Raw genomic sequence first — 18,148 nt, forward strand, 5'->3', positions numbered from 1 at the left:
GGGGTGGCCTCCATCCCACAAGTCCTTGTCTCACTCCCACTCTGGCCTCATTTCCTGATCCTTCACTTGTCTTCTTAAGAACAATGGGCAGACAAGATGGCAGAGTAAAGGCGCCTGAGCTCTCTCTCTCAAACCCCTCCAAATACCTTTTAAAAAATGACTTTAAACAAATTCTAGAGCAGCAGAACACACAAAAAGACAAAGTGAAACAAATTTCCAGCCCAAGACAACCTGTGATGTCAACAAGAAAGGTCTGTTACACCAGGGTGAGAGAGGAGCACAGTCCAGTCTTGGCTGCACCAGCACAGGCAGGGCCCCAGCAAACCTGGAGCTGACCTCAGGCAGCAGTGGTGGTTTCCAGATTTCTTAGCCCACAGACACCAAAGACAACTTAGAAGATCAGCAGAAAAGGTCTGTTGGACCTGGGTGAGAGAGGAGGACAGACCAGCCCTGGCCCCCAGCAGGCCTTGGAAGTGACTGAATCAGCAGTGGCAGCAGCAGTGGCTGCTTCAGGAACTCTTAGCCCACAGATGGTAAAGGGATCAAACAACTGGTCAGAAGGAGATTACAGGGGTCTCTTTGCTAGCACTGAGGCAGGACTCTGTTGCTTTACACATACTTGGATCTGGGTTGCAGTCTTGGGTGGCAGTCCTGGAGCAGAGAAGGAGCACTAGTACCGCAGAGCTTGTGGTAGCAATGGAAAGGGGACCTTGCTCATAGTTCCAGTGCAAAAAAGAGTGCTTGTGGTCACTCACAGACCAGAGCACAGGCCAGGAGAGGAGTAAATACCTCCCCTTAGATCATACCACCTTGGAAAAACTAAAAACTTATAGGTCCCTAGAAGTATCTCTGAAAACAACTGCACAAACTCCCTGAAGCTTGGGACATTTCACCCTCCACACTGGAAGCACAGCTTTTTTAAAAAGCCAAGTAATAGGCTGGGAAAATCAGCAAACAATGGGGAAAAAACTCTGACTATAGAAACTTACTTTGGTGACAAGGAAGATCAAAACATACACTCAGAAGAAGACAACAAAATCAAAGCTCCGACATCCAAAGCCTCCAAGAAAAATATGATTTGGGCACAGGCCATGGAAGAGCTCAAAAAGGATTTTGAAAAGCAAGTAAGAAAAGTAGAGGAACAACTGGGAAGAGAAATGAGAGTGAAGCAAGAAAAAATACTGAAGAAAATAACACTTTAAAAAATAGCAAATCCAAATGGCAAAAGAGGTCCAAAAAGCCAATGAGAAGAATGCCTTAAAAAGCAGAATTGGCCAAATGGAAAAGGAGTTCCAAAAGCTCACTGAAGAAAATAATTCCTTAAAAATTAGAATGCAGTAAGTAGAAGCTCTATGACTCCATGAGAAATCAAGAAATTATAAAACAAAATCAAAAGAATGAAGAAATAGAAGATAATGTGAAATATCTAATTGGAAAAAGAACTGACCTAGAAAATAGATTCAGGAGAGATAATTTTAAAATTATTGGACCACCTGAAAGCCGTATCAAAAAAAGAGCCTAGACATCATCTTTCAAGCAATTATAAAGCAAAACTGCCCTGATGTTCTAGAACCAGAGGGTAAAATAGAAATTGAAAGAATCTACCAATCACTTCTTGAAAGACATCCCAAATGAAAACTCCCAGGAATATTATAGCCAAATTCTAGAGTTCCCAGGTCAAGGAGAAAATGCTGCAAGCAGCCAGAAAGAAACAATTCAAGTATTGTGGAACCACAATTAGGATAGCCCAAGATTTAGTAGTTTCTGCATTAAAAGATCGGAGGGCTTGTAATATGATATTCTGGAGGTCTGGAGCTAGGATTAAAACCAAGAATCACCTACCAGCAAAACTGAGTTTAATCCACAAGGGGGAAAATTGACATTCAATGAGATAGAGGAATTTAATGCATTCTTGAGAAAAGAGCAGAGCTAAATAGAAAATTTGACTTTCAAATATAAGACTCAAGAGAAGCATGAAAAGGTAAACAGGAAAGAGAAATCATAAGGGACTTATTAAAGTTAAACTGTTTATATTCCTACATGGAAAGATATTTGTAACTCATAAGATCTTTCTCGTTATTAGGGTAGCTAGAAGGAAAATATAGATAGACAGAGGGCATAGGGGTGAGTTGAATATGAAGGGGATGATATCTAAATAAAATTAAGGGGTGAGAGAATGGGAGAGGTAGAATGGGGTTAATTATCTCACATAAAAGAGGCAAGAAAAAGCTTTTTCAGAGAAGGGGAAGAAGGGGGGAGATGAGAGAGAATGAGTGAACCTTACTGTCATCAGAATTGGCTTAAAGAGGGAATAACATATACACTCAATTGGGTATAGAAATCTATCTTACCCTACAGGAAAGTAGGGGGGAAGGGGATAAGAGAAGTGGAGGGTGATAGAAGGGAGGGCAGATTGCGGATAGGGGTAATCTGAAGCAAACACTTTTGAGGAGGGACAGGGTGAAAGGAGAGAAAAGAATAAATGGGGGAGAGGGTAGGATAGTTAGTCTTTCACAACATGACTATCATGGAAGTGTTTTTCATGACTACACGTGTATAACCTATATGGAATTGCTTGCCTTCTCAATGGGGGTGGGGGTGGGAAGGAAGGAAGGGAGAGAATTTGGAACTCAAAAGTTTTAAAAACAAATGTTAAAAAACTGTTTTTTATCTATAACTGGGGAAAAAATAAAATACCAAATTAAAAAAAAAGAATCAAAATAAAAATGGTGGACTATGAAAAAAAAAAAAGAAAAGAACAGTGGCAGAAAATCTTGCTGCTCTGATTGCTTCACCCTGTATTCACACTCCTTGATATAACATTACTACAGTTTACCAGTCCAACATTGGGCAACTCCCAGACTTTGTCACTGGCTATTCGACTGACAAGCTATTCATGCTGCTTGTTCCTATACCACAGCAACAAGAATCAAAAGAGTAAAATCAATGAGGCTGTGGGCTCAATGGTGATTTGTGAGTGAAAAGACAAATAAAAGGAGATTCAAGAAATCCTGTTTGGTATTATCTACCACAACAGACTGATTAGAAGTCCAGGTCATAAGCTATGAGTTTCAGGTTGCCAGAAGCACCAGGAAAGTCCATTTTTATGCTATTATAGACAGGACTTATTCACCTTCTACCTGGAGCTCCTTATCTATACAGAAACTTAGTTCAAGGTCTAGAGAGTCAAGGAAACCAGGGAAGGGGGAAAGATCCAAAACAAGATTCATAAGGCCTATGTACAAAGAAATTGTACTAAACATTTCAGAGGTCATATGATGATAGAAATGACAACATACATCCTACCTGGAACTGTCATTCCAACCACTCCAACCATGTCTACTGATATCATGGCTAGAGTCATCACAGGGGCCATTATTTTCATCTTCATTTCTGTGGTTGCTACATCCTGAAGTGATTAGTCACCTCTAGAGTAACCAGGACTACCAAAAGCAGTGGGAAGGCTTCAGACAGTCCTCTGCTCTCAGACAATCTTGGAAGATTTTTGAGCAGTGGAATAAGGAATCATTTAATATCAATGATGAGCATACCTGCATAGACTTGTATATGGGGTGTGCTCAGGAACATACTAATATCTCTAAAAAATAATTGGTATTTTGTGTTTTGTTTTTAAAGTTTGTATTTTTAGGTAAGTTTTTAAAAATTCCACTTAGCTAAATTTTAGTTATTTTAGCTTGATGAATAAAAATTATATCCATTATGATTAAAGAGGCAATAAATTTAATAAATGTTTGAAAAATGTAATTCCTTGGGTATATAGCCTAATGAAATGTTCTACATATGCCTGTAGTCACCAGATTGTCCCTTCTGCACTGGAAATTCTTATACCACAGACTGAGAAAAATGTCACATTGACCTTGCCACACCAATATTCCAGATGGAATGAAAGATTAGTTAATCCCCCAAATTCCTTTAATAACAAGGTTCTTTCCACTCAGCACTCCCATTCCCCTATTAGTAACATGTAATATGAGTCTCTCTTCTAACCAGGAGAAAGTTTCTACAGGAGGAAATGGTAGGGATGGTTTCATGTATTACTTTGCTGGTGCAGCACCAAACATAACACTTTACACAGAGGAAGAACTTAACAAATGTTTGTTTAATTGAATTGATGGGAAAATAAATGAAAGTTGTGTTTCACTCAGAGGGTAATAGAAAGGCACAGGGGGATGCAATAGACTGCAACATATCACCAGTGAAGAATTATATAGCAGAAGTGGTTGAAAAGATACCATCAAGTAGAAATAAAATTTGAACAAGTGAGCTAGTGAGATTGAGGGTTGACGGAACAGCTTTCATGCTTCTCTGATAGCCACACAAAGTCAAGCTACTTAGAGGAAGTCCCCTTGCACGTTGGGTTGCTCCCCCATAGGGGATAATGGTTGCACAGGATGAGAAAGTGTGCCTTCAGCGTTACTGTCGGTGCTGCTCGTATAGCTGCTACTGCCTACAGGTTCTGGTGCCATCGTTAGCAATGTCCTGCAAATCAACAAGCTAATGTAGAAGCTCTCCATGTTTTCTGTTCCTTTCTATTTTCTTCTAAATCACCCCCATTTTTCTAGCAACTCCTAGTTGGTGGTTTCTGCCATATACCTTTGGACCATGGCATTCTGGGAAAGTGGTTTTTTGTTTTTTGTCTTCCAGTCATCTGTCTGCTGCAACACCCACATGCACATGGGGACAGGAAGAAAGAGGGAAGGCTCTACTATATTCTAGCTCTTGTTCATGCTTATTACAAACACAAGGGCAAAATGTGGCCCATCCATCTGTTATGCCTCCCTCATACACGACATCAGTAGGCTTCTTTTTTTTTTTTTGGCTTGCACAATTATTTGGTGATGTTGGTTATATATATCCCTTTTCACCTGGAAGTCATCGTCAGGAATAAGCTGCCACCAATTTGTACCTACCACATATCTTTTCACCGTTCTCTGGGTTATCCAAAATTTTTAAATTCTTCTGACATTATGATATTCCATGAGCCATAGCCACACAGCATCACGGAGGGGTTACTGGTATGAAAAAGCTGGGCTTTTATGGTAGGGAGCAGATTGTTATATAACAAACTGTTCATTACATAACAAACCATTCCTTAAAACTAACAGTAACCCTGGGTGCCAAAGGGAACACTTAACTGAATAAAGGGTGAGACGAACAACTGGTCTTGGAATGTGCCATTGTGATATGCTTTTGGATACAACTGGCCAGGATTAAGGGAAAGAATGGACAAACCACAGTTATGAAAAGATTGCAGAGCTTTGCTAAGAGGAAGAACAATGAATTGTGATCCTAGGAATAAAGGCTCTGTTTCGGGATGACTGAGTCACAGGGAAGGTTAGAGCCACCTCCACTGTACACAGGCCCTTTAGCTTGAGAACCAACTGGAAGGAGTACTTCTCTTTAAAGTCAGTAGCACTGCATTTGAATCCTGGCTCTGCTATTTACTACCTTCGATATTTTGGGTAAGTAACTAATCTCTTTGGACTTTATTTTTTTCACCTGTAAAATGATGGGATTAAATTCAATTTGACAAGCATTGAGTGCCTAGTTGTGTAAAGCACTGATCTCAAAAGTCCTTTTCAGCTCTAAAAACTATGATCCAGCAATCTTACAACCTCACCTAACTTGCCAATACAATCAACCAGTTCTCAGACATAAACAACAAAGACATCTGGCAGGGGAAGTGGGCTGTCTTTTCCCAGAAGAATCAGAGAAGCCATAGCCCACTCTGCCTCTTTAAAACCAGATAATTCTAACCAGGGAAAGGGCAATTGGGTAACCCTAAAATGGCTAGGATATAAGTCCTCAGTCTACACACATTTAGGAAACCATCCAATCTCCCTGATTTTTATTGTGTGCATCAAGACCCTTTAATGAAGGCCTTCCTCCAGGCCTATTAGACTGTTGATCCTGTATCCGTGCCCCATCTCTTCCAAACAGTGTCTTCAAAGAGGCAGTATGAAGAAGTAAATAGCAAGAGTGATCTATCTGAAGTCAGAAAACTTGGGTCACTAGCTCTGTGACCTTGGGCAGATTCCTTCACTCTTCTATTTCAATTTCCTCATTTGTAAAATAAGACAGTTCTACTAAAGGACTTATTGCTTTTCCCCTCCCCTAAATCCTCTCTTCTTCCTAACTTTCCCATTACTGTTGAGGGCATGACCCACCCAGGCACCCGGGCTCACAATGAAGGTGCATCCTTGACTCCTCATTCTCTCTCACCCAATTCCCCATTCAAAGTGTTGTCAAGTCCTGTCATTTCTATATTGGCAGCATCTCTCTCACACACACTCTCGTCTCCTCTGACTCTGCTGCCACACTGGTAGAGGCCCTCATCACCTCACACCTGGACTATTACAATATTCTGCTGGTTGGTCTTCCTGCCTCAAGTCTCTCCCCACTCCAGCCCATCCTCCACTCAGCCACCAAAGTCATCTTTCTAAAGCACAGGCTTGATCATGTTACCTTCCTCTCCCATTCAGTAGACTCTGCTAGCTCCTTATTACCTATCAAATACAAAATCCTTGGTTGGATTTTTAAAGACCCTCATAACCTGGCTCCCTCCTGCCTTTACAGTCTTCTTACACATTGTTCCCCTACATGTACTTGTATGATCCGATGAAACTGACCTCCTTTCTGTTCTTCATACAGGATACTCCATCTCTTAACTCTAGGTGATATCACCAACTGTCTCCCTTTCCTGGAATTCTCTCCCTCCTGGTGAAGCCTCCTGGCTTCTCTGGATTCCTTAAAATCTCAACTTCTGTAAGAAGTATCATTTCTCTGAGATGATCTACCATTTATCCTGAATATAAATACATATATACATGGGTATGTATACACACACACACACACACACATATATGTATATGCATACACAGACACACGTACATATAGGTATCTATATATACACATACATATGCATAGACGATAACATATAGACATGTATATGTCTATGCGTCTATATACACATACATGTATATATCTATACAGACATATGTATGTATGTATATAATCTATATTTCTATCTATATCTCATTTGTAATTCTATGTACTTCAAAACATTATTCTGGAAAGTGGATTATAGGCTTCACTGGTTTGCCAAAGGGGTCCATTACACAAAAAAAGGTTAAGGTTCTAGAGAGTTGAAATATAGACTAGAGCTATATGACTAGAGCTCATATTTGGGCAGCTAGGTGGCACAGTGGACAGAGTACCAGGCCTGAAGTTAGGAAGACCTGAGTTCAAATCCAACCTCAGACACTTACTGGCTTTGTGACCCTGGGCAAATCATTTAACCCTATCTGCCTCAATTTCCTCATCTCTAAAATGACCTGGAGGAGGAAATGGCAAACTACTCTAGTATCTCTGCCAAGAAGACCTCAAATGGGGTCATGAAAAGTAGGACATGACTGAAATGACTCAACAACAAAGCCCACATTTTATTGCATTTTAGGTTTAGAAAGTGGTTTGTAACACTATTATCAACTGATATTCATTAAGTGCCTACTCTGGACTAGGCACTATACTAGTCACCAGGGATGCAAGTAAAAAGACAGTACAAGTATTATCATTCCTATTTTTAAAATGTAGAAACAGGTTCAGAGATATTTAAGCGACTTGTCCAGCTTTATATAAAACAACAAAAAACAAGTTACATTTTGGAAAATTGTATCTTTGATGTTAGGCAACACAGAACACTGTTAAGAATATACGGTTTTTGAAGTCAAGGAACATGGGTCCAAACCCTGACTTGAATACTTACTACTTGTGTGACTTTAAACAAGTCATTTTTTTTGTCCCTCGGCTTCAGTTTCCTTATCTGTAAAATAAAGATTTGGATCAGATGGTTTCTGAGGCCACAGAGTACCAAGTGTGAGGCGATGAGAAAGTTCTGCCCACAATGCAGGCAACAAGGGAGTGCATTGAGGAGATCATCACAGAGGAAAGAAGAGAATATTTGGATAAGGAATGGCTTTTCCATCTGATATCTGGTGAAAACTGCAGGAATGAATTGAGATTGGGGCAGGTGCAAACCCCATGGGTCTCTACCCTGGAAAAAGAACTCAATATACAACGTGTCTCTGCAGCAGGAACTATAGCAGGACTATAGTGGCTAGAGCCAAAACCTCTCCCCAAAAACTGGGAGGAGAGAGCCTGGGGCAGTTCCGCCAGGAGCAGTCACTATCTAAGATCCTGCCATGAGAATGTCCAAGACTTCACAATGGACCACTGTCCACAGCTAGAAGGAGCTTCTTTGTTGAGGGGGGAAAACCCTGGCACATTATTATGTAATTCAAGAGTTTTAATCCATTCTTTTTTCTGGTTTTGTTTTTGTTTTTCCTGTGACATTTATTTTTTTCTAGCATGATTATATATACAAAGTTCAATAAGACAAAAAATTTCACTAACTGAGTTTCTTTTCTGGTCATTATTGTTATTTGTTTCCTTTCATGATATTTACTAAAAAGAATTTTATTGACTAGAGAAAGTGTTAGAAAAATGATTTGTCCTAGGAATCAAATAAACCAGGCAAGACACTAGGCCATGGCCATGTTTAAATTCCCCTTGGGTTGGTAGTGAGATCTGTGGTAGTGGGTAGACCCTGAGCTCCAAAAAGCTACTGGGTGGCCGGGGGCTAGTGAATGGATCCTGTTGTCCCAGTGGGTGAAGGCCAAATGTAAGGGTCTGTGGGTCAGTGAGTGGGTGGTTTTCCAAGTAGCCACCACAGGGGGAGGGGTGATGCCCAATTCATGCTTGGTTCAGCTAAGGTTGCAGGGTTCTGGGGTCCCTTTCAAAGGAAAGATGGGACTCCAAGCTGCTGAGGAATGGTTCTGCATCTGGGTTCCACTGAATGGAGGGGTCTCAGTTGAGTGGAGGGTGCTACGGGTGGCCCCCTGCTCTGTGTCAGCTAGGGCCCAAGTCAACAGGTAGACTTGGCTTCCAGTTGCTGTGACAGGATGGGGGGGTATGTAAGTGGGTGGTGTTGCCAGGGGCTAAATGGAGTGGGGAGGAGGTAGGAACTGTAACACTAAGTGTTAGGTAGGGCATAGGTATCAAATGGCTACTGTCCAGGATCAAGTCCTTTCCTCTCTGGTGAGCCTGGCTCCAAGTAGTTGAAGAGGGAGGAGGTCTTGGGGTCTGTTTAGGGGTATGTGTGTGGGAGGAACAGGAGAATTCTTAATAATTGCATCTGGGCCAAGTGTGCTTTTTGGGACTGGGCAGGGCTCCGAGGAAGAGGAGTGTGGATAGGGGTGTCATAGGTTCCTTTTCCTAGGAGTGGGCAGAGCTTTGAGGGCCTCATACAGTGCCAGGAGACAGGTATAGTCTGGCAGCTATTATTATTAATTTCATTTCTTGATTATTTCTGAAAATAATTTTGTTGTATACAGGAGAGGAGGGGGTTGTTTAAAAATTATACACTCCAGGTATCAAATTTGCTAGGCAACTCACTGCTCTTAGGTCCCTTTAAATCTAAATTTATTATTAAGGATGAAGGGTGAGATGAGTTAATAATTGTTTCCCCTGAAGAAAATCTTAAGGAATTACTAATAGCTGCACTAGAGTTCCCTAACGACATGGCCTACTATACATTAAATAGAACATAAACCATGGTTTAGTTATCAGTTGTACTGGAAGGACCTCAGTTTTTCCCATAGAATCCAGTCTAAAAATGGATTGACTTCTAAGAATAGAATTAAAGTGAGGTTGTAGTTCAATTCACTCAACACATTTATTAAGCATGTACTCCATGTTAAGTACCGTGTAAGATACTGCGGACACAAAAACAAACACTTTCAGGACATTTACCTGCTAGAAGGAGCATACCCACATAAGTCAATAAAACATAATAGAAGAGTTAAAGAGTACAAATAGCTAGCCAAATCAGGAAAGGCTTCAGGGAGGAGGTGGTAACTGAGCTGGGCCTTAAACAATGCTTAGCAAAACAATCGGTGCCAAGATGAAGGATGAGTGCCTTCTAGACATGTGTTGAAGCCTATCTGAATGCACAGAGATGGAAAATGGAGGGTTAAAACTGTTAGCTAGCAGTCCAGTTTGGCTAAAATGCAGAGTTTGTACAGGGAAGAACTATGAAATTCTTTCTTTCAAGTTAGTCATTCACTATGACATTCTTCCCAAACTCCAAATGGCATTAGCCACAAATAAATCGTTTTACCCCTAGGCCAGATTTTAAAATCTAGGGGTTTTCTTTACTTCCTCTTTCCACTGCTTCATGAGGGGGTTAATTACTAACAGTTCATCTTCTCAGGCAAATTATTCAAACTGGAGCACCGTCTGTGGCTATAAGTTTAGGTTTTCTTTAAGACTTGACTATTAAGCAGGTGGTTGAGCAGATTTATTGACATCAATAAGCTATAATTTGTCTCTGTTGGAAGTAAAAACTTGTCTTTTCCTTTTCATGTTTACATTCTAGGTCTCTTCCTCTTTTATAAATTTAAGTTGTGGTTAAAGCTAACCACATGGCTTAAAATGGTAAATGTCTCATAACACATCACATTTGATTTCAATGTCATGTTGCTATTTCTTATCTAAGTCACTGATTTAACTTTTGGGTTTTATATTCTAATTTCGGTTTCATTGTTTTCTTGTCTCCCATCCTTAATAATGTACTTCTCTGTACTTAGAATAGATTTAGCATATTAAGTACTGAATTTACTAAGTATTTTATAGAACAGATGAAAAAAGCCTCTGCCTACTGTATCTTGTCTTATGCCCATGTATGACTTAATTATTTGGCAAAGGTGAATAAGTCTTAAAGTCAAGAAATTCATCCTCTTCTTTTTTGGTCATTTGTACCCTTTTGCCATTCCCTAATTTGTGCTTTTGTGAGGAGCTTGCAGTAGTAAATTGAAAGATAATTACAAGGAAGGAATTATCTTGACAATTCAAAAAGTAAGTTGCTAAGACATAATATGTATAATACAACATAAAGCCAAAAGTTGAAGGGGGGAGGGAGTTGTGGGAGGAATAAACCTAGACAAACTGAAAATAGCTAGAAAAATATGAAATACAAATACTTTTAAAAGGCATAGTGGCCCACACCAAAGACCTCTCACATTACAAATGCATATTCCACAGCATCACAAGGGACCTAAGTAACCATCTAATATCACTTATACTCAAAATGAAACCCCACTATAATTTACCTGACAAGTAGTAGTCCAGCCTTTCCTTAGAGACCGCCATGGAAATGGAACCCAAAACATCCCATTCCACTTTTGGAAGCTCGAAGTAAGTTTTTCTTGACACCAAGTCTAAATCTGTCTCTTTGAAACCTAGCTTCTTTCTGTCCTATGGTCCTCATTCTGCCCTCTGGGTCTAAAAAGAACACACTGAATATTTCTTCCATATAGCAGCCCTTCAAATACTTGAACACAGCTATCATGCTCCCCCCTAAGACTTCTCTCCTCCAGGCTAACTAAACATAGCCCTTAAATTTCAAATGACAGTAGTATTCATGGCTCTTCACCATCTTGGATGCTTTTCTAATTGCAGCAAGGTAGCACAGTGAAAAAAGTGCCGGGCCTGGAGTCAGAAAGTTCTGACTTCAAATCCATTCTCAGATACCTACTAGCTCTGTGACCCTGAGCAAATCACTTAACTTCTGTCTGCCTCAGCTTCCACAACTGTGAAATGGGGATAATAAAGGTTGATGAGAGGATCAAATGAGATAATAATTGTAAGGTGCTTAGCACAGTGCCTGGCACATAGCAAGCTATTATTATATGTTAGCTATTATTATTATTACTTCTCTGGATGCTCTCCATTTTATCAATGTCCCTCTGACACTGTGGTGCCTGAAACTGAACATAGTATTCCAGATGTAGTCTGATGAGGGGAAAAGCACAGAAGCCATGCCTCTCTTAATGCTGCTGAAGTTCAGATTAGGGGTTGGGTTTTCTTTTCTTTTTCTTTTTCTTTTTTTTTTTTGGCTTGTATAACCTAATACTGAGTCATATTTGAGCTAGTATACCCAAATTCCCAGGTCTTTTTCAAATAAACTGTTATCTAACTAACTATGTCTCCCTCAGACTTGTACTTGTGAGGGCTTGGTTTTTTTTTTTTTGAACCACAGGTGAGACATATTTACCCTTACTGAATTTGATCTTATTAGACATAGTACAATGCTATAGTCTGTTAAGAGCTTTTTGTTACCCACTGTTATCAATCCTTCACAGCTTTGTGTAATCTACAAATTTGATAAGCACTCCATCTATGCTTTTAGCCACGCCGATGATAAAAAGGTCAAATAAAACATGGCCAGGCACATATCCCTGGTGCATCTCATTAGAGGCCAGTTGCCACCGCCAGTAGCTGCTCTTTGAGTCCAACCATCACCCTGGTCTGAATCCACCTAACACTCCAGCACTGCGGATCAGTTAGTCAACAAACATTTAACTAAGCCCTTACTATGTGCTAGGCATTGTGCCAGGCTATAGGACTACAAAGAAAAGGGGAAAAAAATAGTTCCTGCTTTCAAGAAGCTCAGATTCTAATAGGGAAGAAAATACTCAAACAACTATGGACAAGCAAGATATACACAGGATAAACTGGAAAAAATAAACAGAGGGAAGGCACTAACATTACTCTCAATCTACCTGATTTAGTAGTACTTTTTGTTGTTGTTCAGGGGTTTCAGTCACATCTGGCTCTTTGTGACCCCATTTGGGATTTTCTTGGCAGGGATACTGGAGTGGTTTGCCATTTCCTTCTCCAGCTCATTTTACAGATGAGGAAACTGAGGGAAACAGGATTAGGTGACTTGGCCAGGGTCACACAGCTAGTAAGTGTCTGAGGCCATATTTGAACCCAGGTCTTACTGACTCCTGGCCCCAGAGCTCAATCCATTGTGCCAGATAGCAGTACTTGAGCAAATATAAAAATATTACTTATTGCTTATAGTTCCTTTAGAATTAATGTGCCTTCAATATTCTCCATAGAGATTTTCTGACAGTAATTTTTGTTATTCTAATTGCCTAATGGGGGCAGCTAGGTGGCAAAGTGGATAGAGCACTGGCCCTGAAGTCAAGAGGACCAGAGTTCAAATCTAGCCTCAGACCAAACACTTGACACTATCTGTGTGACCCTGGGCACTGCCTAAAAATTTTTTAAAAAATTAATATTCCAGGTGCCTGAAAACTTTTACTTCAGTTTTCCCTTTTTTTTTTTACTGCTTTTGAAGAAAGTCACATGTCAGAGAGTAACAATTTTATTTAGTTTAGCATTATTCTGTATCAAGTGCTTTGTGAACCTTAAAGTGCTATCTAAATGCTAATTATTATTATTATTATTATTATTATTATTATTATATCAAAAGCATTTCTAGCCTAGAGAAAGAAAGCTATCCCAAATGGCAGATTTTTCCTATGCCCTTGGAAATAACTCCATCCTTAGATGGTTTAAGGTAACAGGAATCTTGAAGAAAAAGACCACAATCTGTTAAAATTCAGTTTTAGGTTAACATTCCAAAACAATAGTCACTTCTCAGTTCCCTTCACTTCTGCAATGATTCAGAAAGGCTTCCTCTGTGCAAATTAATATCTTAACTTTGAATGAAAAGAGATCACTGCCCTTACATAGGTCATCACCCCAGTCACATCAGGGCGGGTAGGGAGGCAATGGTATTATTTAGACTAGAGCTAAATTTTGTTACCATCATTCACCCATTTCCCGAAAGGCCTTAGCTTATTTTCTACCCACTTTCCTAAAGGGAAAAATCTGGAAAGAGTTTTAGACCAGAAAAAAATAGTTTTACAAGAAAGGATGTGTAAAATAAGTTTCCACTGCTTTTTAAAAAAAAAATTTCTTAAATTACATGGATGCTGAAACTGTTTTGTCCTAATAGCCAAACATAGCTAGCATTTTATATAGTGCTTTAAAGGGTGTAAAATGTTTTACAAAAATTATCTCATTTTATCCTCACAATAACCTCTGAGAGGTAGGTGCTATTATACCCTCTTTTTTCAGATGAGGAAACTGAGGCAGACAGAGATTAGGTGACCTGTGAAGGATCAAAGAACTAATAAATATCTGAGGCAGGATTTGAACTTTAGGTCTTCTTGACTCCTGATTCAAAGATCTAGCCACTCAAGGAAAATTGACAATAGGACTTCAGCAGGAATAGGTATATGTCAATTGTTTCTGTCCCTTGCACGTTGTTTTCATCATGTGTTTTCCAGTAGGGTATTTTTGATTACATGAATTGAAAAGACTCAAACTTCATGGTCCCCTACTTAAAAACTTTCAATGCCCTTTATGTGTTCAATAGCCTTTTTGCTGTTTGAAATTTAAAACCCTTCATAGCCTGGCAAAAAACCCTATCTTTCTAGGCTGACTTCATATCACTGACCATTAAGTTCTTTACTGTCCAACTAAACTAGGCCACTTTCTGCTCCCCATACACACACACATCCTTTTGTCCTCACGTCTTTGCATAAATGGTCGGTTCCTTCATGACTGGAATGTTCTTCCTCCCTTCTGCCTTTTAGCATCCTTAGCTCCATTCAAGGGTCTGCTCCTGCTACCTCTTACCTATCTCCTCCAAGGCCTTTCTTACTCTCCTTAGATGTTGGCTGTCACCCCAGAACCCCTCCAAAAATTACTTTAAATTTACTTATCTGTGGTATGTTTCCCTCAGTAGGCAAGGGAATAAGCATAACATAATGCTTATTACAAGTCAGGCATTGTGCTAAGCACTTTTAGAAATAACTCATTTGATCCTCACAACAACCCTAGGAGGTGGGTGATATAATTATTATCCCCATTTTACAGTGGAGGAAACCAAAGGTTAAGTTACTTGCTCAGGGTCACACAGCTAGTAAGTGTCTGAAACTGGATTTGCACTTGTGTCTTCCTGACTGCAGGCCTACTGCCCTCTATCCACCACACCATAAGCTGCCTCTGATACGTATGTGTGTGTGTAGATGTATATATGTGTATATGTATTTTCTGTATATATATATGTATACTATGTGTGTGTTTGTATATATGAATGTTGTTGCTCAGTTTCAGTTGTGTCCCACTCCTCATGACCCCATTTGGGGTTTTCTTGGTAAAGTTTGCCATGTCCTTTGCCAGCTCATTTTACAGATGAGGAAACTGAGGCAAACCGGGTTTTTCTTAATATATGTATATATATACTTATACACACACACATATATACATATTTGGATTTAAAACTATAAGATGGTTTTCATCTTTGTCTTCAGTATCTTCAGCAGCCGTTAGAGTACTTGGCACATAATAGGCTGTTAATATATGCATTTCCCTTTGGGTCAAGTCAAACTCAAGGCACTGAACCTTACTATAACTTAAAATTAACTTAAATTTAAGGCCTTCCTTTCATTAATTATTTTCTATTTATCCTGTACATAGCTTCTTTGTACATATTTATTGGAATGTTGTCTCTTCCATTAGATTGTGAGTTTCTTGAAGGCAGGGATGGTCTTTTGCCTTTCACTGGATTTCCAGGGTTTTAGCACAGTGTGGCACCTAACAGGTGTGTAATAAATAATTAAACAATAAATTATAAAAATTATTTAAAAAATCATAAACTATAAAAATAAATAATGAAAACACCAAATAAATAAATAAATGCTTATTGACTGACAGACTAAACTTTCCAACTTTTACTAATAAGAGCACAGTAAAGACTTACTGAATATTTAATTGAACTAAATCATTTCAACTGTAGGACCTGGATTCTCCCCTTCCCCTCCCCTTTCATAACCAGTCAGGAGAAAACTGGAAGGAAATAGTGACAGTTCAAAGGGAAATAGGGAGGGCTGGCTAAAGTGGAGAGGAGAAAGGAAAAGAGAAGAATGATCACTTGAATGGAAAAATGTCATGATTTCTGTTTTCAGTTTCAGCTTCTCCATTCCCACCCCCTTTTGGTTAGTTTCAGCTCCTCTTGAAGCTTCTGCAATCCATTCACTGAACCTCAGGCTTCCAAGCGAATCGGGACTTCGAGGCAGGGTCAGGAAATGTTGACTTGCCCAGGGTCACACAGCTAGCGTCTGAGACCAAATTTGAACTCAGGTCCTTTCTGATTCCAGGGTTAGTGCACCACCTAGCACCCTGATTGGCAGGTGGGGGGGTAGGGGGACGGTCACTGCTGCCAGCAGGGATGGTGAAGGTTAAAAATGGAAGGCTGGGTAAGGTTTTGGAAATTATGGAAAAAGGAACTGGTATCTAAAGAGAAATAAGTTTCGCAATTTGTCTTACTGGCATGCATTTTGCTCCTTATGAAATGAATAGGCTACCGTGTCAGGCAGTGTCCCAAAAGTCTGACTGCCGTTTTAAGCTTAGGGTTTAAGTAAATGCTTAGTTTTCAGTTCAAAACTTCACTAAGGCTTCTGAGACTCCCTGTATTTACATTGGAATGTGCAATTGTCATGACAAAAAAAAAAAGTGTTTTCCTCTTAGTTTAGCTGGGACTTGGAGAAAATTTTCAGGAGGTCATATTTAATTTGTGGTTTAATTTTGGGGGGCAGACTATAATGCTGAAAATATATTTTTGTAAGGTTACTTGAACATCATTCACATTGTGTGCTCAGAATTATTCCGAATCCGTTAATACTTCTCTGCGTTTGAGGATGCTTAGTTACAAGGCTTCTGAAGGTGATGTGCATTGCCACACTTGTTCTTGTATTAATAAACTAAATCTTTTTTGGAAAGGGAGCGGGGAAGGTCTTTATGATTACAGAAGGTTGGCGCTGTTATTATGTTGCCATTAGGTGACATACAAGGCTTTTAAAGCCCCATGCGTGCTGATGGCCATTCAGCCTTGGACCGCCCGCCCGGCCAGCCGCCTTTTCCCGGTCCGGGGACCATAGGGAGTCTTCCAGGCTGACCCTTGGCAGTGACAGCTGCGGCAGGGGGCGGGGCTAGCGCAGAGTGGGAGAGGGTTCTTTCGGGGCCGCAAGGAGGGTCATAGAGCCCGATCCCCTCGGCGCCACCGCCGCCATCTTGAGGAAAAGGGTCCCGGCGGAAGTAGTCGTCGACCCCGTCCCAACCTCGCCGCCCCCCCCCGCCGAGGCGCAGGGGCGCCTCCGCCTCCCCCGGGTCCGAGCCCTCCGAGGAGGGGCCTGAGCCGGCCTGGGGAGGGGCGCCCACAGGAGGCGGAGCGTCGGAGCCGTCGGGAGCGCGCGCGGGGAGGTTGGGGGCCAAGGTGGGCAGGTTGCGCTCTCCCTTTCCGGGAACTTGCCGGAGGAATCGCCGGCGCTCTGCGGGGAGGCTCCGGGGCGCTGGGAAATGCCCGGGGCTTCCTCCCCGGCCCGCCCTCCCCAAACTCCGGCCCAGCCCGAGGCTCTGGCGGGCGGCGCGGCCCGGCCGGCGGCCCCGGGGCTGCGGCCCCGACAGGTGAGAGGCTCCCGCGCCCCATTCCCCGTCTCCATTGGAGCCCTGGATTAGCCGCGCCCCGGCTCGCAGCCTGTGTGTGGCGCCCACGGGTTCCCACGCACGCCCGGGGCTACGCGGCCTCGACCCCGGGGGGCAGGGGCGCAGACCTTGGAGGGGGAAGGGACGTCCCTGACCCTGCCTCGACGTCCCCAGCTGCGCCCTGGTTAGCAGCCCGCGCGCTGCGGCTCCTCCGCTCGTGAGAAAGTGGGCTCGGGACCTGCGGGGCAGGGTAGAGCTAGGGGAGCCCCGAGCCCTGCTTCGGGCCAAGGTATAAAATGGAAAGGTAAGCTCCTCATCCTGTCCCTCGGGAGGCGCGGACACTGCCCTCTCGTTGAAAACAAACGCGTGCCAGCTCCCGGGAATTCCGTGTTCCTGTGGGTTTGGACACCCCCCCTCCCCCTCGGCTGCGGTGACTTGATGTGTGCCTCCCACGTCCTTCCCTCCCCCTCCCCCTCCCGCTGCCACCCCGGGACGGGGCGACGGCTCGTGCTGCTCCTGCCCCCCAGCCCCGCCGGTCACTCCTTCCCTTCTCCTCCTCCCCTTCCACCTTGCAGGCCAGTGGATGCAGTAGCGTCAGGTTTTGGACCCAAGCGTCTTACCTCGGGCTCCTAACCCACAACAAACCGTTGTCCGCAGCGGCTTCTTGAACCAGGTTAAGGAAAGGAGCCTCTGCCCTGTTTGACGCTCTCCACCTTGAGATTCCGGG

This window comes from Phascolarctos cinereus, unplaced genomic scaffold (assembly GCF_003287225.1).
Source record: "Phascolarctos cinereus isolate Bilbo 61053 unplaced genomic scaffold, phaCin_HiC Scaffold_726;HRSCAF=1367, whole genome shotgun sequence".
NCBI lineage: Eukaryota > Metazoa > Chordata > Mammalia > Diprotodontia > Phascolarctidae > Phascolarctos > Phascolarctos cinereus.